Source organism: Anabrus simplex, chromosome 2, assembly GCF_040414725.1.
Source record: "Anabrus simplex isolate iqAnaSimp1 chromosome 2, ASM4041472v1, whole genome shotgun sequence".
Lineage (NCBI taxonomy): Eukaryota > Metazoa > Arthropoda > Insecta > Orthoptera > Tettigoniidae > Anabrus > Anabrus simplex.
In genome coordinates this window covers 589,455,280-589,479,908 of record NC_090266.1, presented here as the reverse complement: position 1 = coordinate 589,479,908, position 24,629 = coordinate 589,455,280, and the positions used below count along the sequence as shown (strand labels likewise).

At 42.6% G+C, this 24,629-nt stretch overlaps 1 protein-coding gene across 1 annotated transcript in view; it reads right to left on the bottom strand.

The window, feature by feature from the left end:
• The window catches only part of Syn (synapsin), a 713,980-nt gene that overhangs the window by 75,815 nt on the left and 613,536 nt on the right, over positions 1–24,629 (bottom strand). The window lies entirely within an intron of this gene.

Below are 24,629 nucleotides of genomic sequence, written 5' to 3'. Positions count from 1 at the left end.
ATTAAAGAGTGCATAAATGTGGAAGATCTGATATTTACCGTTATATTGAATTAATTTTAAGACCAAACTTCTGGCACTCCAAATTATCTTAAGACCGATAAGAGTTAAATTGAATTTTAACACTATTATCATAATTAATGCATCAAACCTAACGAGCTCTTGTCTTATCGACCAATGGCTGCTTCCCTAGGTAAAGCCTTCGCGTGTAAAGACGACGAGAATCCGTCCATCGTTAATGTCAATTTACCAGATTTAAAGTACTAACTTTTTTTAATATAGCACCTACTTAATTGCCCTCACAAAGGTATATGAACCTATTGGAAGCATCCAAGGCATACAAATTAGTTGCAGAAGTTATAATGTAAAAACATTGTCAGTTATATGAGCGTAAAGAGTATTTTGATTAATTAATAGTTTCGTTCGGTTTGTTTAACAAATACAAGAACAACAACAACGAATCACGCGACTTCTTGTAATAACACTGGGCTCTCTGCATTAACTACTTTTTCTTTCAAAATACTTGACGTCACACATGGCAAAAGTTCTAGAAATTTAATGACCAATAGCAACTCCGTAATAAGTCTGCCTGGTTAATATTTTATCTGCATTAAAATGCGTATGATTGCGAACTTGAGCGAGCATGACAATATCGTTTGAAGTATGTCAGTAGTTCATTCTCTCGGTAATGTTAAAACTAAGTTGAACTGCTGTCTAGAAATAGCTACATTTAAATGAAATAGCGTGTTGAACATATGAACTGATGGCCCGTAAGCTTCGTCAGCTGTGTTAGTAATCTTTATGACCTATTTTATTGCCCTTATGACTTCTATACGACGTACAGTAATAAACGTTCATGAAGCTCAGCGCATGCTTAATGTATGCACACTTAAACTGAGGGGACTGTTATAGGGAAGAATCCGTGCCAAACTTTCCGTATCTCAGGCATCCTGACAATTACGCAGTGGTAATTCCGCATACCCTCAGAAATACTTACGTCGTTCAAACTTGTGGAAGTGACAGTGGCGTACAGTAGATATTAGTCTGCAAACTCTCAAAAAGTTGACAGTCTGACTTATAGGCCTACAGTTCTTTTCTCTCTTTTTTTTTTTTTGCTAGTGGCTTAACGTCACACCGACACAGATAGGTCTTGTGGGGAGGATGGGATAGGAAAGTGCTAGGGGTTGTAAGGAAGCGGCTGTAGCGTTAATTAAGCATTTGCCTGGTGCGAAGATGGGAAACCAGGGCTGTTGACAGTGGGATTCGAACCCACTATCTTCCGGATGCAAACTCACTGCTGCGGACCCCTAACCGCACGGCCAACTCGCCAGGTAAAAGTCTTCTCGCTCTTTACATCAGCCTTAGGACTCTCAGAGTAATTAGGTGTAGACATTCTTCCATGACAGGAGCTAACAATTTTACGGTGTTAACAATCTGCTGGATTTTTTTCCTTTTACTTTTGCATGTTTTAATGTTATTTACATAGAAATAGTCTAAAATGTTTCGTCAGAATTTACGTAGAAATCGGCTAAAATCTTCGTCAGACACTTTAAATGGAATATCATTCATTTTTTCCTCACAATCCTGTCCAACTTTCCGATGATGAGGTGGGAACGTGATGTGGCTTTGTTCTTACGGCTGAATTCCCTTTCTGGCACCAGCGTCAGTTGAGGAGCTAATGGAGATGAAATGAATAATGGTGAATGAGACAGGGAAAGGAGGTGGAAGGAATCAGCTGTGGCCTATGAATAGGAACTGACCCAGCGAGCATTGGCGTGGAAGTGAAAATGGCAAACTAGAGAAAACCATTCTCAGGACAGCCGTAGTGAGGTTGGAATCCAGTCCAATCATCTCCCGAATGTCCGATTCGTTGGCTGAACGGTCAGCGCACTGGCCTTCGGTTCAGAAGGTCCCGGGTTCGATTCCAGATCGGGTCGGGTATTTTAACCTTAATTGGTTAATTCCTACGGCACGGGGGCTGTGTGTATGTGTTGTCTTCATCCTCATTTCATCCTCATCACGACGCGCAGTTCGCCTACGGGTGTCAAATAGAAAGACCTGCACCTGGCGAGCCGAACCCGACCTGGGATATCCCGGCACTAAAAGCTATACGACATTTCATCTCCCGAATGCAGAGCTTGGTTCCATAGCCGTAGCGCGCTAATACGTGAGACCACTCCCTCAGAATTCTCCTCACTGTATATTTGTGTGGTCTATTACGTTGTGGTGATGCGAATTGCTGTACTGTAAAAGAATACAGTGATAGTTAAATTCATTGCACTGAAGACGGACGTGTGGTGTTTGTCAAACGACCGATTCCGTTATAACGGCACAAACAATGCAATAACACGAATGCATGCACTGTCACTCAAAAGGAAATGAGCGTGTGGTATTGTAAATGTTCCACTCAAGTACACTTTTCTCAAAAAAATTGAATCAATAGATATTCTGTTTGTTGTTTTTATCCATAGGATTTTTATCTGCATGGGAGATGAATTACACGTGGATAATAATTAAGTCTAATAAAATATTAAATGCGAGGAAGTGACTTTTTTGTTTTTTTACAATTTGCTTTACGTTGCAACGACACGGGTAGGTCTTATAGTGACGATTGGAGAGGAAAGAGCTAGGAGCGGGAAGGAAACGAACGTGGCGTTAATTAAGGTACAGCCATAGCTTTTGCCTGGTGTGAAAATGGGAAACCATGGAAAACCATCTTCAGAGCTGGTGACAGTGGGGTTCGAACTCACTACTTCCCAAATGCAAGAGTTCAGCTACGTGACCCAAACCGCACCGTCGCTCGCTCCGTGGAACTTACGTTACTAGGCGCTCATTTTTTTTCTGAGTGATTACACAATACACAAGACAAGTTTCTAAATACTCTTATTCAGTGTTGAAGAAAAAAATATTACAGTACATTCAAACGGAATACGTACTTCCGAACGTGAATATTCTAGTTGCCAAGATGCAAAGAACCTTAAGTCCACAAAAGTTTAAAATTGAGATAGGACCTCCATTTCCTTCTTTACATCATTTAGCATTGATTAACACTAGCGTAGAGCTTAAAAATGCTTATTTTGCAGGTTAAAAAAACATGGACTGCTGCAGAGACCCTTATGTCCAATCACTAAAGAGAGCTGCAAGTATCATTATGTCCACATCCATAAGCCTCTATAATTCTATATTTTCTTCTTAATCTGCTTACCCTCCAGAGTCGGTTTTTCCCTCGGACTCAGCGAGAGATCCCACCTCTACTGCCTCAAGGGCAGTGTCCGGGAGCTTCAGACTCTGGGTCGGGGGATACAACTGGGGAGGATGAAAAGTACCTCGCCCAGGCGGCCTCACCTGCTATGTTGAACAGGGGCCTTGCAGGGGGATGGGAAAATTGGCAGGGATAGACAAGGAAGAGGGAAGGAAGCGGCCGTGGCCTTAAGTTAGGTACCATCCCCGCATTTGCCTGAAGGAGAAGTGGGAAACCACAGAAAACCACTTCCAGGATGGCTGAGGTGGAAATCGAACCCACCTCTACTCAGTTGACCTCCCGAGGCTGAGTGGACCCCGTTCCAGCCCTCGTACCACTTTTCAAATTTCGTGGCAGAGCCGGGAATCGAACCCGGGCCTCCGGAGGTGGCAGCTAATCACACTCACCACTACACCACAGAGGCGGACATAATTCTATATACTGGTGAAAATGCATCAAACACCATTATAATCACGAAAGTCATTTTTGCTCCTGTTCGTGAAATTAATGACCACATAAATAGAAAGCAAATACATACATACATACATACATACAAACATACATACATACATACATACATACATACATACATACATACATACATACATACATACATACATACATCAACATTATAGACCGTTATACCTTTCAGCGTTCAGTGTGTAAGCCTCTGCGAATTTACGAAATATCGCCACAATCCTCTATTTGCAACTAGTGCTGTGACCTCATTTAGTCCTATACCCTTTATCCTTAAATCGTTAGAAAATGAGTCTAACCATCGTCGTCTTGGTCTCCCTCTACTTCACTTACCCTCTATAAGACAGTCAGTTATTCTCGAATGTAACCTATCCTCCTCCATTCGCCTCCATGACCCCACCATCGAAGCTGGCTAATGCGTACAGCTTCATCCATAGATTTCTTTCCTAACTTAGCCTTAATCTCTTCATTCCGAGTACCCTCCCGCCGTTGTCCCCACCTGTTCGTACGAGCAGTCATTCTTGCTACTTTCATGTCTGTTAATTCTAACTTAAGAATAAGATATCCTGAGTCCACCCAGCGTTCGCTCCCGTAAAGCAAGGTTGGTCTGAAAACAGACCGATATAAAGATAGTCTCATCCGGTAGCTGACTTCCTTCATACAGAATACTGTTGAGCGCAACTGCGAGCTCACTGCATTAGCTTTATTGCACCTTGATTCAATCTCGCTTACTATATTACCATCCTAGGAGAACACACATCCTAAATACTTGAAATTATCTACCTGTTCCAGCTTTGTATCACCAATTTGACATTCAGTTCTCTTAGCCTTCTTACCTGCTGACATCAATTTAATCTTCAAAAGGCTAATGTTCATACCATACTCATTGCACCTATTTTCAAGTTCAAAGATGTTAGACTGCGGGCTTTCGGCACAATCTGCCATTAAGACCAAGTCGTCAGCATAGGCCAAACTGCTTACTACATTTCCACCTAACTAAATCCCTCCCTGCCACTTTATACCTTTTAGCAGATAATCCATATAAACTACGAACAACAAAGGTGAAAGATTACATACAGCCTTGTCTAACCCCTGTAAGTACTCTGAACCAAGAACTCATTCTACCATCAATTCTCATTGCAGCTCAATTGTCAACACAAATGCCTCTGATTGATTTAAATAATCTGTCCTTAATCCCATAGTCCCCCAGTATGCTGAACACCTTTTCCTTCGGTACCTTGTCATATACTTTTATACAGCCTGAAGAATGACAACTAGATCAGCTGAAACTTGACAGTTTAAATTAATGTAAAGTACCTGCTAACCTTTAAGTTAATATTTTGTGAAATGTTTGTTTTGTTTTTCTGTCACAAAATAATGGAAATGTAAGCAGAATAAAACAAATGGAAAAATATATAGTAATTAAATGATTTTTCAGTTTTTCTTTCTTCCTTCAGTCCACCTAAGTTTATGTTCCAAAGTACTCTACCATATGCCATTAATTACATTAAGCTGTTGACTGTTGTAAATACCCTGTTGTAAATGTAATGTAATGTAGCGAAATCCTTATGTCCAAACTAAACTTTTAAATGTCTAGAGAATCAGAGAACTCTCATTTCTCTCGCTTTTTCATTTAAAATAAAATATTTTTTTCTCATTTTATGCTGAAAGAATTGTGATCCTATCTCTTGCACATAAAAATGACGCGTTTTTCTTTGTTTGTGAAAGCAAATTTTGCAATGGACTTAAGGCTCTTTGCATCTTGGCAACTCATTTGCAAGTAACTTCTGCGTAGATCTCATCAACCGCTAACGTGTTCAAATTTAAAACTCAATATACACAGCACAACAGGAAGACGTTCAATGCTAACTGGGTTTTGAGATAGCTCCTTTGACATTTCTAGAAAGTTCTGGGTTTGAATTCCATTACTATAACTGAGTTGGCGTCCACCTTCGTAGTGTAAAGTTTAGCACTATTAACTGCCATCCTCGCAGGCCCGGCTTCGATTCCCGATGCTGGCAAAAATTTAGGACTGGCAAATAGTACATGCAGCTCACCTCCATCGCGGGTATGCCGGCAAAGAGCTGCACCATCTCGGGACAAGGACAAATGTTTACTTACTGATTTGGCATGGAATTACAAACGACTTAAGGTTTTATTGTTGAAATAAAATCATTCGATGTAGTTTTGTCTGCTTACAAATGGTTTGTAGTGTCATGGCGGACTCTTTTCGCTCTCACAGCACTGGTTGTTACGATGGGCATCACAATAAGACTGTCTAGTGCGCCAGAAAGCGGCTTTTGGGGAGTGACTTGCAATTATTTTTATGAGCGCGTGCTACATGGTCTCGGCGATTTGTGATATGAATGATTTTCGTAAAACCGTGTGTGTATGTGCATTTAATTTGGGAAATTGCTATAAAGGCTTAAGAATATTGAAGGGGGCTATTGGGACGCAGAGTACTGACTGCTCCCCAATATTTCAGTGAAATTTTCCTGTTAAAGGAGGTCTAAACATCACTTCATAATGAGGAGCTAATTGACCAGCATCATGTTCAATTCCAGGAATTATTGGAAGGGTGTCAGAATTTCTGTGAAGCCCTTCGTTGAACATTTAATAAAACCAGTCCACTAGAGCGAATCAACCAGCTAATATTTCAGAAAATTCTCGCAGAAGTGTTTGAAGAAACAATGCGTCCCGCTAAAATTCGTCTGCCGAATGCAGAGCTTGGTTCCAGAGCCGTAGCATGCTAATATGCGAGGCCACACCGCTCAGCATTCTCCTCACTGAATGACGAATATAGGTGTGATGTATTACGTTGTGGTGATGTGAATTGCTGTACTGTTCAAGAATACATTGATAGTTCAATTCATTCCTGCCAGTCTGAGTGGCTTAGGCGGTTAAGGCTCTGGCCTTCTGACCCCAACTTGGCAGGTTCGAACCTGGTTCAGTCCGGTGGTATTTGAAGGTTCTCAAATATGTCGGCCTCGTGTCGGTAGATTTACTGGCACGTAAAAGAACAAGCTGTTTTTTCTGGAAATTATGTAAATCATGTATACAAATTAATATCTCTGTATGCATATTGAAAAAAAACATTAATGAAATTCTTAAGAAAGCCAAGGTAAACTTGTAGAAAATAATTCAAGTGCCTACCTTAAAAACCCGTTATGCAAGGAGCTTTTTTATTATATTAACATTTTTGTTTAAAAATATAACAAAAATGTCAATTATCTCAGAAACTACTTAACATTCTTTCTTTCTTAACCCGTTCACCCTCCAGGGTTGGTTTTCCCTCGGACTCAGCGAGAGATCCCACCTCTACCGCCTCAAGGGCAGTGTTCTGGAGCATGAGACTGTGGGTCGGGGGGATACAACTGGGAAGTAGGGAAGTAGGCTCAGGTGGCCTCACCTACTACACTGAACAGGGGCCTTGTGGGGATGGGAAAATCGGAAGGGAGAGACAAGGTACCTGGAAGGAATCGACCGTGGCCTTATGTTAGGTACAATCCCGGCATTTGCCTGGAGGAGAAGTGGGAAACCGCGGAAAGCCTCTTCGAGGATGGCTGAGGTGGGAGTCGAATCCCCCTCCACTCAGTTGACCTTCCGAGGCTGAGTGGACCCCGTTCCAGCCCACGCACGACTTCTCAAATTTCGTGGCAGAGCCGGGAATCGAGCCCATGCCTCTGGGAGTGGCAGTTAATCACACTAACCACTACACCGCAGAGGTGGACAACTGCTTAATATACTGATTTCAAATTGTGTGTTGTAAGTAGGCTGAATCAACTACAATAGTGTGCAAGGTTTCAACTGTGAACCTAAAAATGCCTATGATTCTCGAAGCTCCGGATTCGAATGAAAGTATTTGGTTCTAATATGATTTGATTCCCAATTGAATTGCGAATGTGCCGGCCCATCCGCACTTATTGTACTGTGCAACGCTGACAACTCTTTTGGGTCTACCAGAAATCATTTATACAACATAATTATATACAGGATGGTTTAAGTGCCCCTTAATTTTTCGGAGATAGGCAACACAAAATCGCGTATAACTTAAAGATCCTTATAATCTAGTTTCATGAACACCAAATAAGTTGAAATTTCTCCTAATGGGCGATAAGGCTCTCCCCTGCCTTTGTGTCATCACTGTAAATATTGATCTATGGTCCTAGCACAGGAAAAACTGCTATGCACAATTCCGCGCCAAAAACTAAGGACCATTCTGCAAACATGTGATTTATTGCGCCTTGAAATAACACAGGTACCCGAAATAGATCGAATTAATAGGTTATGCCACGTGCTCTGTAATGTAAAGAAGTGAAATGAACACTAAACCATCAATGAAAACTTTGAGACGGATAAAACTTTCGAGGTGGAACATCCGTACTTAAGTACTGCTGAGTACTAAGTACTACCTCTAGCTAATTTTATGTGTGCTGACTTCGTGGCTGAGGGCTAGAGGACAAGTTGTGTGAGTGTCGCAGCGTAGTGGTTCGAATTCGGCATAAGGCAAATTTTTTGAACGACAGATGTGCTCCATTTTTTTTGCTACTTGCTTTACGTCGCACCGATACAGATAGGTCTTATGGCGACGATGGGTCAGGAAAGGGCTAGGAGTGGGAAGGAAGCGGCCGTGGCCTTAATTAAGGTACAGCCCCAGCATTTGCCTGGTGTGAAAATGGGAAACCACGGAAAACCATTTTCAGCGCTGCCGACAGTGGGGCTCGAACCTACACTATCTCCCGAATACTGGATACTGGCCGCACTTAACCGACTGCAGCTATTGAGCTCGCTGTGCTCCATTCTAACGGGGATACAATAAGAATCAACACTTTTGCTATTCGTTTTATGGGATGAGCTCTGATTCGGCGTCTTTCCACTAAGGATGGATGGGGGTGGGGGTGGGGGTGGAAGAATTGGGAAGGATATCGACCTGGATCATTTAACAAGGTACCGTCCAGGCATTTGCCTGGTGGTGGAAATTGCAAACCGAGGAAAACCATTTTCACGACGTCCACTAGGGCGGTTAGCTAAGAGCGCGCTATTAACCTCACATAACCTTACACTGGGTACGTATTCAGGCCCAACCTCACGGAACCCAGGTTCGACATCAGGCTTAAGGGCGTTAATCTTACGGATGCCAAAAGTGCAAGCTTACCCTAACAGCTAACGTGATTACGGCTAACCTAACAGGCATGACGTGTCTAGACTTAACCCCGAAGATCCCCGGGTTCGACACCAGGCCTAAGGGCGTTAAACCGTACAGACCCTAGTTCGAAGCCTAAGAGTACTAGCTTTAACCTAAGAGACTCAAAGTTCAACACAAGGGCTAACCGCATACAAGTGGAAGCTCAACCTAACAGACTTCAAGTTCGATACCCAGGCTAACTGCAGGTCTAACGTTACGCTGACGATGCGTTATCCTAACCTAAACCTAACCTCCCAGGCTAACCGCATAAGTGTGTAAGCTTAACCTAACAGACTCCAAGTTCGATACCTGAGCTAACTGCATAAAACTGCAAGCCTAACGTTACGCTGAGCACGCACCTCCCCGCACTTGGAGCTGAACTTGGAACAAGATGGCGGTACGGGACTAGGGAGTTAGGCTTAGTACATATGCTTTATTCATAGGGAGTGTAACGGCCGAAGGCGACTTACGGGAGCTTGGAGTTGAACTTGTTATCAGATGGTGCCTGTGCTTACGCGTAACGCGGTGTTCGAATTTTAGTGTCTGGAACACTCAGTTTTTGATTTGAACTTTAGAGCTTATAGATTTTAACTCTACCGACTTACAGTAGCTTACAATATTGTTGATATCACCCGGAGACTAAACCCTTGTGTTCAGATCCTAGAACTGTTTGTATATTGTTTTGAGGCTTTCACAATAACATCTGCTGCATCACTAGGCCCTGACATAGTGAGAATTATTAGGCCTACTCCTTATTTTGGAACCGAATCTATTTTTAAAATATTTAATGAACACTGTCGCTAATGATTTCTACCATATTCGTCATCATTATACAAATGGTATAGTTGTACTAAGGTCATGAATAAGCAGGTACTAATGTCTTTCAGATTACTACGATATACGCGTTAGCTGGGTTACCTACCTCCGAAAAAAGTAAGGTGCTGGTGAGCCACCCAGGTACTTCCACTTCACCAACTCATACCCCTTTTCAGCGTTACTTTCATATTCTCTGATCGCTTGCACGACTAGTTTTCCTCGCCTTATAACAGATCGAAGTGATATATAACTACCTGATATATACATGTTTTTAAAACAGACTTACTGTGACACAGTAACCTGTCGTTGCTTCTCGCTAGATATTACTTTTCTCGCAAGGTACATCCACGGTGCCTTGGCACAACATCAGACTTAGGCAGGGAACTGTCGATCTTCCTGTTCATGGCGGTAGAAAGGTGGCCTAATGTGGAAAAAAATGACGTGGAAAAAGTAAGGTGCAGAAGACTTACCCGGTATAGTTAGAAACAGCAGTATGCTCCCACCCCTGACATCAAACAACGCATTCTTGGGTTTCAAACTTCTCGGCCATGTCCATCCGTATGTGTAAAACATTTGTCGCTAGAAAACCATGCTATACCAACTGAAACGCTTGAAAAGTCACTAAATATAAATTTCGTGTTAGGTGATGACGGGCGCAGAAGCGTTGTGATAAAGAAAAAGATCTTGTAATCTCCGGTACGAAAGCAAGGCGCATTCCCAAGTAACTGGTGCAAAACCGTGTCACTGACCTGTTGCATGAAAATATTCCCAGTGACTGACTAAACCTTTTACGCTGATTTCCGTTTAGAATGTATAATTACACGTTTGCGTTTTTTTAAAACTACAACACTATTCACTAAGATGTTATACAGTTATATTGGAAGTAGCTGTTTCGGATATGAATACTCATAATGCATAATGATCCACAAAAATGTGTGGCTACATACAAAAGTACCTTAGTAGGGAAGTCACTCTGGTACTCATAGGAACGTTACAGGAAGAATTACTATTTTTTAAATATCAAAATACTTCGTCTCTACTTACCACTTCTATTAATGAAAGTAACCGTTACGCATACTACTTGCAGTTTTTACGTGTGCTCTTGTTTCCAATTTATAATATAAATGTTATAACTGGGTCCGCCTCTGTCGAGTAGTGGTTAGTGTGATTAGCTGCCAACCCCATACGCGTGGGTTCAATTCCCGGCTCAGCCACGAAATTTGAAACGTGGTATGAGGACTGGGACGGCGTCCACTCAGCCTCGGGAGGTCAACTGAATAGAGGGAATTCGACTCCCACCTCAGCCATCCTTGAAGTGGTTTCCCACTTCTTCTCCAGGCAAATGCCGGGATGGTACATAACTTAAGGCCTCGGCCACTTCCTTCCCTTTTTCATGCCTATCCCCAATCATCCCATCTACCACAAGGCCCCTGTTAAGCACAGCAGGTAACGCCACCTGGGCGAGGTACTGATCCTTCTTCCTAGTTGTTTCACGAACCAAATTTCTCACACTCCAGGGCCCTGCCTTTGAGGCGGTAGAGGCGGGATTCCTCGCTGAGTCCGGGGGAAAACTAACGCTGGAGCCGAAACGGATGAAATAATAATAATAATAATAATAATAATAATAATAATAATAATAATAATAATAATTGTACCGGGCGGTACACCTCCACGCCGCTAATTTAAAATGTGCGCCAGTTGAAACTCCTCTGCTGGAGGAAGTCTGAACTGTATCTACTCTATTAATTCTCTACCTTCTCAGAAGATGTCACCACATGGAAAATTTTGAGTTTTTGAACTGTGTCACTTTTGATGTGTTTTTGTTTCGCTTGAAGTAAGAAGTGTGAACTTTCTCTTCTAGAGGACACTACTGAAGATCAACAATAGCGCACCCTAGTGCGGAGTCAAAGAACTATTTTGTTGGAGAAATTTTTATTTCAAAAGTTTGTTTCTTGTTAAATTTCTTTCTGTTATTGTTTAAGTTGGCTGTATACCCCTCTTTTTCCCCTTGTTTTAGATTTATCCAATCCCGAATTTCTTTTAGTAATTTCTGACCAATCTGGTGTATCTTCCCCCAACTTGTATCTGTTGCGGGGTCCTATCCAATAAAATCTTTGTGGGAGGGTGTTTTCTTTCCCCTAACGCCTAGAACTTTCTGCGAGAGTATTTAAACTGCTGATTTTAGGCTCTCCGGGCCACTTCTGTTCCATCTTTCAGTGTATTAAGTACATAGCAGGAGGCGGGAAGCGTCTCTCTCTTCTTCAGCCGTTCAACACCAGGTAATGGCCTATTAATAACTTCTTTTCTGGTTAGGTCGGCAGTTTAACACTCGCGGCGGGTTCGAAGCATTTCCATCATGTAACCTTTTCCTAAAATGTAATTACTCTTTTCATCTTTTTCTTGTAAAGCTACATATTGGGATAGAGAGTGCTAACCCTCTCGAGCTCCCACTCACATTTGTTTTGAGGTGAACTTATTTTTCCCTACCTATTCTTCGTTAACGTAATGTAAATTGGTTCTTTTTAAGTCACCTCTGTAGTATGGGAGTAGCCCTTGTATTAACGGCCTAGTGCCACGTAGGTCTTAAGCAAATGTATTAGGAGTGCAGTTCGCCTCCTCTCAATTCGTTACTTTAAAGGTCATGTAATTAACCTTTTCATTTAATAGACCTCAGTAGGTTGGGTATGTTACCCCTGTGTCTATGTCCTGAGAGGACAACTTGAAGGTTGAGTTTGGTGAATGTTTAAGAGCGTGTGGCTCTTTGAGTGTTGTATGCCTCGAGGAGGCTTTTCCTGTGTAATGTGGAGCAAGTGCTCCTGAGCATGAATGGGGTTTTCTGCCCCTTTGTTGAGTTCTGTATATTGCAAGGTTGGACTTCTAGCTCAAGAATCGCATGGGCGGCTCTCGGAGCCCAAATTCTGTAATCCCTGTAATTGTACATTTCAAATTGTGTTTCGGCTACTAAGTACCGGTTCTATGTGTTGTTACTTAATTTTTGAAAAGAAAATATAACCTGGTTAAATTTTACTTAGTTTCTCTTCCGTAACTTGAGACCCGTTCACGCCCGCACCTTCTTTCACCTCTACCTACCACCAAAATAAGGTAACAAGTGGTAGCAGAGCGTGGTTGAATGGGTCTCAATTTAGCCCCTTTTGACGGCGAGACATTGTTTTGATCCGAACTCTAACCATTTTCTCAGTTGCTGGCATTTTTGAGTTTTCCAAAATTGCTCTGTCATCATGCCCGGCCCTCGCGATGTTCTCCTCCTTAACTATTTGCGCAAAGAGGAGTTGATATATGAGTTAACTATCAGAAACGTTCAATCTGGAGGCACGGTTGCAATAGACACTAACAAGCTTAGAGAGTCCCTTGATTTGCCCATTTCCATCCCCAATTTGGGAGAGAAAGAAATTGACGACTCTCTTTCCACGATCACGGAGAACATTACTGGGCTAGCTTCCGTAGTTAGTTTTTTTGATGAAAATGATCCGTCTCCTAATCAAATTAAGCGTGTGCAAGGCAGGCTATATCATTTTTCGAATAGGGTTAACGATCTGTTGTCTCTAAAACTGAATGATGTTCAGAGGAAGGAAGCTAGTACGCTCCTGGAAAATATTTCCGAATTATCTAATAAGGTCACTCAATTGTTAACTGGGGAAGTTCCTCCCAAATCTGATCAACCCACCATAGTAAATACAGGTAGTGAGGAAGCGCCTCCCAAGGGAGAAGTTAATAGAATAACCGTTGCTGCTCAAACTATCTCTGCCCCATTGGACAACGAGTCTGAACGCCGCACATCGTTGAACAATGTACGTGCTGAATTATCTTCCTTACCATTGAAACCTTTACCTACTATGTCACCCGGGTTTAGCAGCTTGCCTCATCCATTGGCAATGTTGCTAAGAGGTATCTCTAAGTTTTCGGTCAACACCACCAGTGAAGTTATTTCTTTCTTAAGGTTTTTAGTTGAATTTCAGGATCATGCCCTCGTATTTTCGCTTTCCCCTTGTCAGATTTTACAAATAATCTATCCTTATGCTATTGGTGTTCTCTCAGATAAAATAGTAAGAGCCATAGCTGAACAGTCATCTATCGAAGATTTCCATGCACATCTGCTTGCAAATTTTATTCCTGCCCGCGCGAGGTCATCTCTTATTCAGAAATACTATTATCGGGTACAGCGCTTGGATGAAAACCTGGCAGACTTCATCCAAGATATTAAGTTTTATACTAGGGTGTTTGCTCTCCACTTCCCTGAGGATCAGATCGTGCAAGCTATTGTCGAAGGGATTTCACCACCCTACAGGTCATATTTGTGTTTCGCGGCGTGCCCGCAAACCTTCTCTGAACTGGAAGCATTAGCCGTCTCTGCGGAAGGAGTTAGGTATGCCGATTCCTTGCGCGTGGCAAAAGAACCCCCGCCTTCTTTTAGTAATACTCGGCCTCCACCTCGCCGATCAGTCACCCCTCGTAAATGTTATGCTTGCGGGTCGCCTGACCATCTGCGCAATAAGTGTCCTCTGATCAAGTCTAGTAGGGCAAATAATGGAGCTGGTTCATCACAAGGCTGTTTTAAGTGTGGGGCATTCTCACATATCGCCAAAAATTGCCCAAACTCAAATAGCACCCCCTCCTGCTCAACTTCTGGTGCAAATTCCACCTATGCCAATAATAAAAAGTGACTAGTGGCTTCGGCTGAGTCGACTAATCCCTCTTCCCGAGACTCAGCCCCTGGTAAGCAGATCGAAAATTCAGGGAACGTTCAATCTGCCTATCTGTCCTTTGAATGCCCCAAAGAGTGTCTTAGGATTGCGGCGGATACCCCCGCACCTGTTCCTTTTCTTAAGATTGAGGTAAATAAGGAGCCTATAACGGCTCTATTAGATTCAGGCAGTGTTTGTTCCATTATTTCGGCTGAATGGTATTCTAAATTGAAAACGGTTTGTAAACTTCCTGACTATGTCTCTTCTCCTGTTCAATACGTTTCGGCTAATTCATCTCCATTAGAAATTCTAGGTTCCTTACTGGTCAAAATTCGTATTTTTAAATTTACATGGAAAATTAAACTGTTTGTGGCTAAGCACTTGTCTTGCCCCATCATACTGGGAGCGGACTTTATTTCTCACACTGGTCTTGTGCTCGATCTCCAGTCTAGGTCGTGCACATTCAAATTTGCTTCTAGTTGTAAAATCCCACTATTAAAGTGTAATTCTGTGTCATGTTCATCTATTTCGCCTACCCAGGATGAGATGTTGTTAGACCTTAGACATCTACCTGAGGAGCAGGCTGATAGTATTCGTAAATTATGTCAGTCGTTTCCCGAGGTGTTCTCTGATACTCTTGGTGTAACTGACCTTATTGAATACAAAATTGAGGTCACGGATTCGATTCCTGTCCGTTTTCCACCGTATAGGCTATCTCCACCTAAAATGAAGGCTCTGAAAGAAATCATCGATCAGATGTTGAAGGATGGTATTATTAGGCCCTCTAAGTCAGCGTATTCTTCGCCTATTTTTCTAGTCCCGAAACCCCAAGGAGGCTTTAGGCCTGTCATTGATTACAGGGCTCTCAATCGGAAGGTGGTGTTGCAATCTGTGCCCCTTCCCGACCTTCATTCTTGCTTTTCATGGTTTCGTAAGGCCAAGTTCTTTACCATCTTGGACTTGAATCAGGCCTATAATCAAATTCCCCTTGCCGAAGAGTCTAAACACCTTACAGCGTTTGCCACGGACTGGAATTTATACGAATACAACCGCGTGCCTTTCGGGCTCCCCACGGGGGCAGCTGTGCTCACTAGGCTACTAGATAGGGTCTTCTCCGACATCAAATTTGAGTACTTATATCACTATTTGGATGATGTCGTCGTATTTTCAGAGACTTTTGAAGAACATCTAGATCATCTGCGAGAAGTTCTCGATCGCCTTCGTAAGGCTGGGTTAACTGTTAAGTTGTCCAAGGTTGCCTTTGCTAAGCCCTCAATGTCATTCCTAGGGCATATTGTGTCACCCGATGGTGTAGCAGTCGATCATTCTAGAACACAGGCCATCCGTGATTTTAAACCTCCCAAGGACATTAAAGGCATCGCCAGGTTTATTGGTATGGTGAATTTCTTCAGAAAGTTCATTCCTAACTTTGCTAATAGAGCGGCGCCCTTAAACCTTCTTCGTAGGAAAGGCATCAAATTCGAGTGGGGACCTTCTCAACAAGCCGCTTTCGAAGATCTTAAATTTGCTCTCTGTAATGCCCCTGTACTTGCTATGCCTGATTTCTCGAAGAAATTCATCGTCCAAACGGACGCGTCGTCGTCAGCTGTAGCTGCAGTCCTTCTTCAAGAGACTGAACTAGGGAGGCGTCCCATCGCCTATGCATCTAGGACTCTATCGGCTCAAGAAGCCAAGTATTCCATCTATGAGCTCGAAGGGTTGGCAGTCTTATTCGCCTTAGAAAAGTTCCGTCTCTATCTGGAACATGTCAAATTCGACCTGGAGACAGATAACCAAGCCTTAAGCTGGGTCTTAGGTAGACCGCGTCGTACTGGTCGTATAGCCCGTTGGGCCATCCGTATTTCCGCCTTCCAAATCGATGTCAGGCATATCAGAGGTACCGAAAATGTTGTGGCTGATGGACTCAGCCGTATGTTTTCAAACGAGGTCGAGACCCATGAACCGGTCGACAGTTCATCTCCTTCCGAGTCCATACTATCCGAGGTTAATGCCATCCTAACCGATGCTCCCATGCTCTTTAGGGATATCGAGAAATACCAACGTGATGATCCTACGCTGGCTCCGATAATGGAAACCCTTTCTTCTGGGGAACACGTCGTCCCTTATGTTCTGAGGAATGGTGTTTTATGTTGCCCTTCGAGGCATGACAAGATGATGAAAGTTGTCGTTCCAGCTGTTCTTGTGCCTATGATCTTCAAATACTATCATGAGACCCCATTGGGAGGGCATCTTGGAATCTTTAAAACCCGTGAAAAGATTCGTGAAAGGTTCATCTGGAAAGGTATGGACGGTGACATTCGGGAACTTGTAAAAGTTTGTAAATCTTGTTTGCTCAGTAAACCCACCATGTCCACCAAGGTAGGCCTTTTGTCTTCGCATCAAGCGTCGCGCCCCATGGAACGCCTGTATATTGATTATGTAGGACCCTTCCCCCAGTCAAAGGGTAATGCCAACAAGTTCATCTTTGTGTGTGTAGATGGTTTTACAAGATTTTCCTGGTTATTTCCGACTAAGCTGGCTACCGCTCAGTCAACTATTACTTGCCTAAATTCTATTTTTGCTTCTTTTGGTCCGTGCCAATACATTGTATCTGATAATGCTAAGGCTTTTACATCTAATTTATTTCGTAAATTCTGTTTTGACTTGTCCATCTCTCATGTAACTACTTCCGCTTATTACCCTCAACCATCTCTGGCTGAACGGGTTAACCGTAATCTCAGGTCCGCACTTATTGCCTATCATCATGAAGATCATTCTAGGTGGGACACGTCCCTGCATTGGTTAGCTTTTGCTTTGAATTCGGCGGTTCATGAATCACACAAATTTACTCCAGCTTCTTTGATGTTTAAGTTCGTTCCCAACACGCCGCTCTCTAACCTCTGGTCTCTGAATGACATTCTGCCCGAGACAATAGATCCGGACAACATTAAAGATCTTTGGAAGAAGGCTAAAGCTAATCTTAAAGTATCTCATGAAAAGGTTAGGGAAAGGTATGATCGTGGACGGAGACCCACCACTTTGAAGGTAGGTGACCAGGTTATGGTCAAAAATTTTGTTCCCGCGGGCAAGCTTGCCCCCAGATTTCATGGGCCTTGTATCATTCTCGATTTTCTTACGCCGGTTACCTTATTGCTAAGTAATCCAGCCACCGAGAGGATATTTAGAGTTCACCTGTCCCAGGTGAAACCGGTGTAAATTCTGTGTTAACTTGCTTCATATTATTCCGAAAGGATATGAAGGTTATATTTTTTTTGAGTTTCACTTTTAAGGCATTCTGCCCCTTCTATAATATTTTGGTTTTAGATGTAAGCCTTTTGTAAAACCCACCCCGATCCGTTAAACTGCCATCCTGTTCTTGCCACGGCCATTACCACGCTCCCGTCTCCTGCTCCACCTTACACTGTGGCTTCATAATAGTAAATGCCATGGATATCTACACGCCGCTGGCCCCTCAACCTCTCCACAAGCCTGTACCCTCAAAGAAGATGATAGTCCAACACAATTCTGCCGCCTAGCTTTAATGTTTCAGCGCCCCCGCAGCCGCGCAGCGCCGTGCAGCGACTGGGGAGGGGGATGGGCCCCCTCCTCTCCAGCGAGGACGACATGTGCACGGCGAGCCGGAGCTCTCCTCCCGGCCAAGGCTGATGTGCGGCGCACGACCTGCTACATGCCCGCAGCCTGTATCTGTTCACCGCGGGCGCGGCGTACTTCAACACCTCTGCTCCCCTCATAGTGCGGGCGAGCGGTATCTCAGGGTACTTGAGGGGTCCGAGCGGCCTCCGTTGGACGCAAGCTGCAACGGCCGGTCTGGCCATCCGACTCAATCTACATCAACTACATGGACAGTCACCATAAGCAATAACTACACTTGGGAATTCAACAACAATTTTTGGGTGGACATTGCAAAATTTTTCTTCACCTTTAAGTATTAAAAGTTTATCTTCAGATATTCCAATTCTACAAACATAAAGACTTTCATTCACCTGCAACAACAACATTTTGAAACTGAATTAAGAAATCTTGTAAACGCTTCGGCTATCTATCTTCATATCAACATCATTACTTGGACTTTGTTTCAAATTGACTTCATGCGTCATCCCTGGAGGAACTTTTGGGGGGGGAGGTCTGTACCGGGCGGTACACCTCCACGCCGCTAATTTAAAATGTGCGCCAGTTGAAACTCCTCTGCTGGAGGAAGTCTGAACTGTATCTACTCTATTAATTCTCTACCTTCTCAGAAGATGTCACCACATGGAAAATTTTGAGTTTTTGAACTGTGTCACTTTTGATGTGTTTTTGTTTCGCTTGAAGTAAGAAGTGTGAACTTTCTCTTCTAGAGGACACTACTGAAGATCAACAATAGCGCACCCTAGTGCGGAGTCAAAGAACTATTTTGTTGGAGAAATTTTTATTTCAAAAGTTTGTTTCTTGTTAAATTTCTTTCTGTTATTGTTTAAGTTGGCTGTATACCCCTCTTTTTCCCCTTGTTTTAGATTTATCCAATCCCGAATTTCTTTTAGTAATTTCTGACCAATCTGGTGTATCTTCCCCCAACTTGTATCTGTTGCGGGGTCCTATCCAATAAAATCTTTGTGGGAGGGTGTTTTCTTTCCCCTAACGCCTAGAACTTTCTGCGAGAGTATTTAAACTGCTGATTTTAGGCTCTCCGGGCCACTTCTGTTCCATCTTTCAGTGTATTAAGTACATAGCAGGAGGCGGGAAGCGCCTCTCTCTTCTTCAGCCGTTCAACACCAGGTAATGGCCTATTAATAACTTCTTTTCTGGTTAGGTCGGCAGTTTAACACTCGCGGCGGGTTCGAAGCATTTCCATCATGTAACCTTTTCCTAAAATGTAATTACTCTTTTCATCTTTTTCTTGTAAAGCTACATATTGGGATAGAGAGTGCTAACCCTCTCGAGCTCCCACTCACATTTGTTTTGAGGTGAACTTATTTTTCCCTACCTATTCTTCGTTAACGTAATGTAAATTGGTTCTTTTTAAGTCACCTCTGTAGTATGGGAGTAGCCCTTGTATTAACGGCCTAGTGCCACGTAGGTCTTAAGCAAATGTATTAGGAGTGCAGTTCGCCTCCTCTCAATTCGTTACTTTAAAGGTCATGTAATTAACCTTTTCATTTAATAGACCTCAGTAGGTTGGGTATGTTACCCCTGTGTCTATGTCCTGAGAGGACAACTTGAAGGTTGAGTTTGGTGAATGTTTAAGAGCGTGTGGCTCTTTGAGTGTTGTATGCCTCGAGGAGGCTTTTCCTGTGTAATGTGGAGCAAGTGCTCCTGAGCATGAATGGGGTTTTCTGCCCCTTTGTTGAGTTCTGTATATTGCAAGGTTGGACTTCTAGCTCAAGAATCGCATGGGCGGCTCTCGGAGCCCAAATTCTGTAATCCCTGTAATTGTACATTTCAAATTGTGTTTCGGCTACTAAGTACCGGTTCTATGTGTTGTTACTTAATTTTTGAAAAGAAAATATAACCTGGTTAAATTTTACTTAGTTTCTCTTCCGTAACTTGAGACCCGTTCACGCCCGCACCTTCTTTCACCTCTACCTACCACCAAAATACGGTAACAATAATAATAATAATAATAATAATAATAATAATAATAATAATAATAATAATAATGTTATAACTGACATAAGGTGAATTTTGATACAACTAAAATGAGTAACAAACAGGACATCTTGGGGCTTTCCATCTGTTCATTACTTGCTTGTGATGCTTGTTATTTAAAGGGGCCTAACATCTAGGTCATCGGCCCTTTGTTCATTATATACACTTTCGAGATGTTCCACGGAATTTCATCATTAATGTTTACACATCTGTTGTAAACAACACATTTTAAAAATCTTTTCAGTGATTGTCTCATTTCCTAATAGCACAACATTGGATAGCCTAGCCCTCTTACGTCTAATCCCACTGTCACTGAACTGTTGCATAAGAATATCCCAGTGATTGACTAAACATTTTAAAGGAATATCCTGAAAAGTAATACTGTTTCTCCCCCTGCCATGTAGGCATTTAAAATATTATCCAAATTTTTACATGCAATACAGATCATCTCTCTCTATTACAGTATTATTATTTCTTAATCCATTTACCCTCCAGGGTTGGTTTTCCCTCGGATTCAGCGAGGGATCCCACCTCTACCACCTCAAGGGCATGTCCTAGAGCGTGAAACTTTGGGTCGGGGATACAACTTGGGAGAAGGACCAATACTTTGCCCAGGAGGCCTCACCTGCTATGCTGAACAAGGGCCTTCTGGGGGATGGGAAGATCGCACTACATAACAGAGGCGGCCATTAGTATTATTATTGTTTTTTTTTACATTTTGTTTCACGTCGTACTGGCACTGATAGGTCTAATGGCGACGATGGGTCAGGAATGGGTTAGGAATTGGAAGGAATCGATCGTCGCCTTGATTAAAGCACAACCCCAACATTTGCCAGGTGTTAAATTGGGAAACCACAGTAAGCCACCTTCAGGGCTGCCGAAAGTGAGATTCGAATCCACTATCTCCCGAATGCAAAGTGACAGTCACGTGACTCAAGCCATGCAGACACTCGCTCGGTCTCTCTGTTTATTAGTTACAAATGTATGCGTGTTATCATTAAGTATAAACCTTGGATAATACTGAATGTATAATTATACTCTAGGCTGAAAAGAGTAATACCGTATTTGACGTCCTTTTGTATGAAAATACTGGACTGAAGAATAAAGTTTATTTTACTAAATGAATTATATCCCTGAAGGTACCGTACTTTCATTTCTTTCTTTCTTTCTTTATTAATCTCTTTACGCTCCAGGGTTGGTTTTTCCCTTGGACTCAGCAAGGGATCCCACCTCTACCGCCTCAAGGGCAGTGTTCTATAGTGTGAGACTTTGGGTCGGGCGATACAGCTGGGGAGGATGACCAACACCCCGCCCAGGCGGCCTCACCTGCTATTCTGAACAGATGGCCTTGTCGGGGGACGGGGAGATTGGAAGGGATAGACAAGGAAGAGGGAAGGAAGCGGCCGTGGCCTTAAGTTGGGTGAAATCCCGACATTTGCCTGGAGGAGAAGTGGGAAACCATGGAAAACCACTTCGAGGATGGCTGAGGAGGGAATCGAAGCCCCCTCTACTCAGTTGACCTCCCGAAGCAGAGTGGACCCGTTCCAACCCTCGTACCAATTTTCAAACTTCGTGGCAGAGCCGGTAATCGAACCTGGGCCTCCGGGGGTGGCAGCTAATCACACTAACCACTACACCACAGAGGCGACTTTCATTTCATTCGTTACTTTTCCTACGAGAGCTTGATTTGTTCTCGACAAAACTAACTCCACGATCTTCTCTATCATCTTATGCTCCTCGTTCTGTCATAATTACTATCACCACTTCTTGTGCTCATTTCACTGTAATGAAGGACTGAGGAACTTCAGCTTGTTCAGTTTAATGAAGAAGTATATTCACTCATTTCCAAGAAATGCACTTCTCCTCCATGCTTCAGAAATTACAAAATAATTGCCTCTTCAAAGTACGATGCAGAAAGTGACTATTTTCAAAAATAATGGAAGCAGCCCAAACAGACAAAAATACCACTAAAAGTGCAGCATTCGGGTGAGTCATGGAATAGTTTTTTAACTGTGTTTGATGTAATATTACAGGATAACTGCTACTACTCTTGAAGTGTCACCAACCTGAAAAAAGCGTGATATGGACAAAATGTCCTCCTTTTTGCTTTTTACAAGTAGCAACCCTAATTCGATTCCCAGTCGGGATGGGAGTTTTAGCCACATCGGATTAATTGCTCTCGCAGCAACTATAAGTATACAATCTGTAATGGGATTCCACTTTTCGTCTGAATTTGATCGCGTTTCACTGTGTTAGTTTGTCGACATTTCTAATAGATTTCGATTTTATCTACCTGGGAAAATCGGTCAGCTCGTTAACGAGTAGGGGAAGACCAGTCACCTTGATGAAGAATACAATCTCGGCAACCTGTACGTAATGTACATAGAATAACGAACAATGTAATTTCAGTTCAACAGGCCGTGGAAGGTTCAACTTGAAGTCTACAATCTGTACTATTAACAATGAAGTAGGCTCTACGATTGCCTTTACATAAACGTTTTATCAATTCTTTTGTGTCCCGGTCACGCTAGAGCCCAACTTTTAACGCGTTCGCATCGTGCAAACTTCTGGCCACAGATTCCAATTAAACTACCACATTCCCGCCAAAGAGTTTCTTTGACGTCACGTTCCATGTGGACCTGATTACGGCGGCCAGCGATCAAGGATGTTGATGGTTGGCATATGAGTGGAGTGTAAATATGTTGGGTGTGGACAGCTACGAGGTTTCTTTCATCAAAAGTTTGGCACTAGCTTCATTTCAAGTTACTGCTTCGCTTACGGACTGAGGAAATAGAGGGGTTTCCGAAAACTGTAGAAGTAGTTAGTGGGATGTAAAATCAATAACATAGCCTATGTATTTATATCAAGGAAAGGCTCATTAGGCGGTTAGCTTAGTTACTTCTGCTTCCTGGCATTTTCACAGTTATTTGGAGTGAGCACTACATGCGGATTCGGCTCAGTTTTACGGCAGGATGCTCTTCCTGACGACAACCATGTATGGAGGGATGTATTCACTATTGCGTGTCCCTGTGGTGGACGGATGTGTGATGTGTTGTGTTTATATTAAATGGTTTGTATTAAGACGAACACATGCAGTCAGTTCCCGAGCCAGGGGAATTAATCAGGTGCAGCTAAAATCTCCGGCCCGACAAAAAATCGAACCCGGGGGCCTCTCAACTGAAGGTCGCTACTCTGACCATTCTCCTAAGGAGTAAGACGGCTTAATTGCTGATGAATGGAAGCCACTAGTTCTACAAAAGCACCACTAGTAGACTGGGTCCTAAGGAAAGTGGAACAGAACATTCACTTTTATTATATTTTCTGGTGCTTAATTTAAAATAATACTAAATGAACTGATCTTTATTTGAAAGTCCAGATAAAATATTGAACTGTATTTATAAGTGTTAAAATTTTCCCCATGTACCCTTCCTCTTTGCCCGTGGCGCAGCAGCCCACTACGGCACTGGACTGCCAAGTGGACTGCTGGCCATTCTGAGAGCCTGCAGATACTGGAGTGCACAATATCAGCGTGATGACATTTTAGCTCTCTTGAAAGGTTCCACTACCTCTCGTATCAACAGCTCCTCAGACGGTTTCACGAGGGGATTCGAACGCAGTTCTAGCCCTCAGTCCTCAATTCAAACACCTGGATTGGCCGGAAATCGACACCGGGACTTTCGGATAAAAGGCAGACACGCTACTCCTACACCACCGGGCTGGCAATCTTCTTAAAGCGTTCTTAAATGTATTTTTAACCAATAACCTTATGCGAGCACTGATCGATAATAGAAACGTGAAGGTTCACCGTTCAGATATCCAAGGTTCGAAGTTCCTAAATCAGGTTCTCTACTCTCGTTTCAGCCGCAAGACACACATTACAGTCTTATCCAAAAGGATCACATATAGACACACAGACTAGTGCAGATCTCACTCACCGATTTTCTCTAGTAAGGACACAGAGCTGATGAACTAAGAAGTCCGAAACTCCTAATATTGACCAAAAACTTGTTTTGAGAAATCGTTGCTGTTTATATATGATCACTGAAAGTACCGTATATAACGTTGAGTGCCATGTGGTACTGCGTAAACTCAAACCATGGGCTATTTTTAAAGCCTATTCAGTATTTATATATTTTTTAATTTACTACAAATAACCTATAGTTTTTGTACCGGGAGGTATACCCCAACGCCGCGCATTTAATCTAGCGCCTAAATGAACTCCTCTATTGGTGAAACAGCGAAACTAAAACTACACCAACTTAGAAATTTACTCAGAAGATGTCACCACTAAAATCTGATGTAATTTTGTTATGGTGAAGTTTCCTGAACTGTGTGAATTTCTACTTGTTTTGTTTGCCATTCAGCAAGAAGTTTAGACATTCTCCTATAGATGACACTACCAAAAAACTATGATCATGCACCCTGGTGGGAGGTATACCAACTTATAATTCAAAGAAATTTTGTATTCATAAGTTTTTTTCTGATTGATGTTCATTTATTTTGGGGCTGGCAATATTTCCTTTTATTTCCGCCAGTTTTGACTCTAGCCAATCCCTAATTTCGG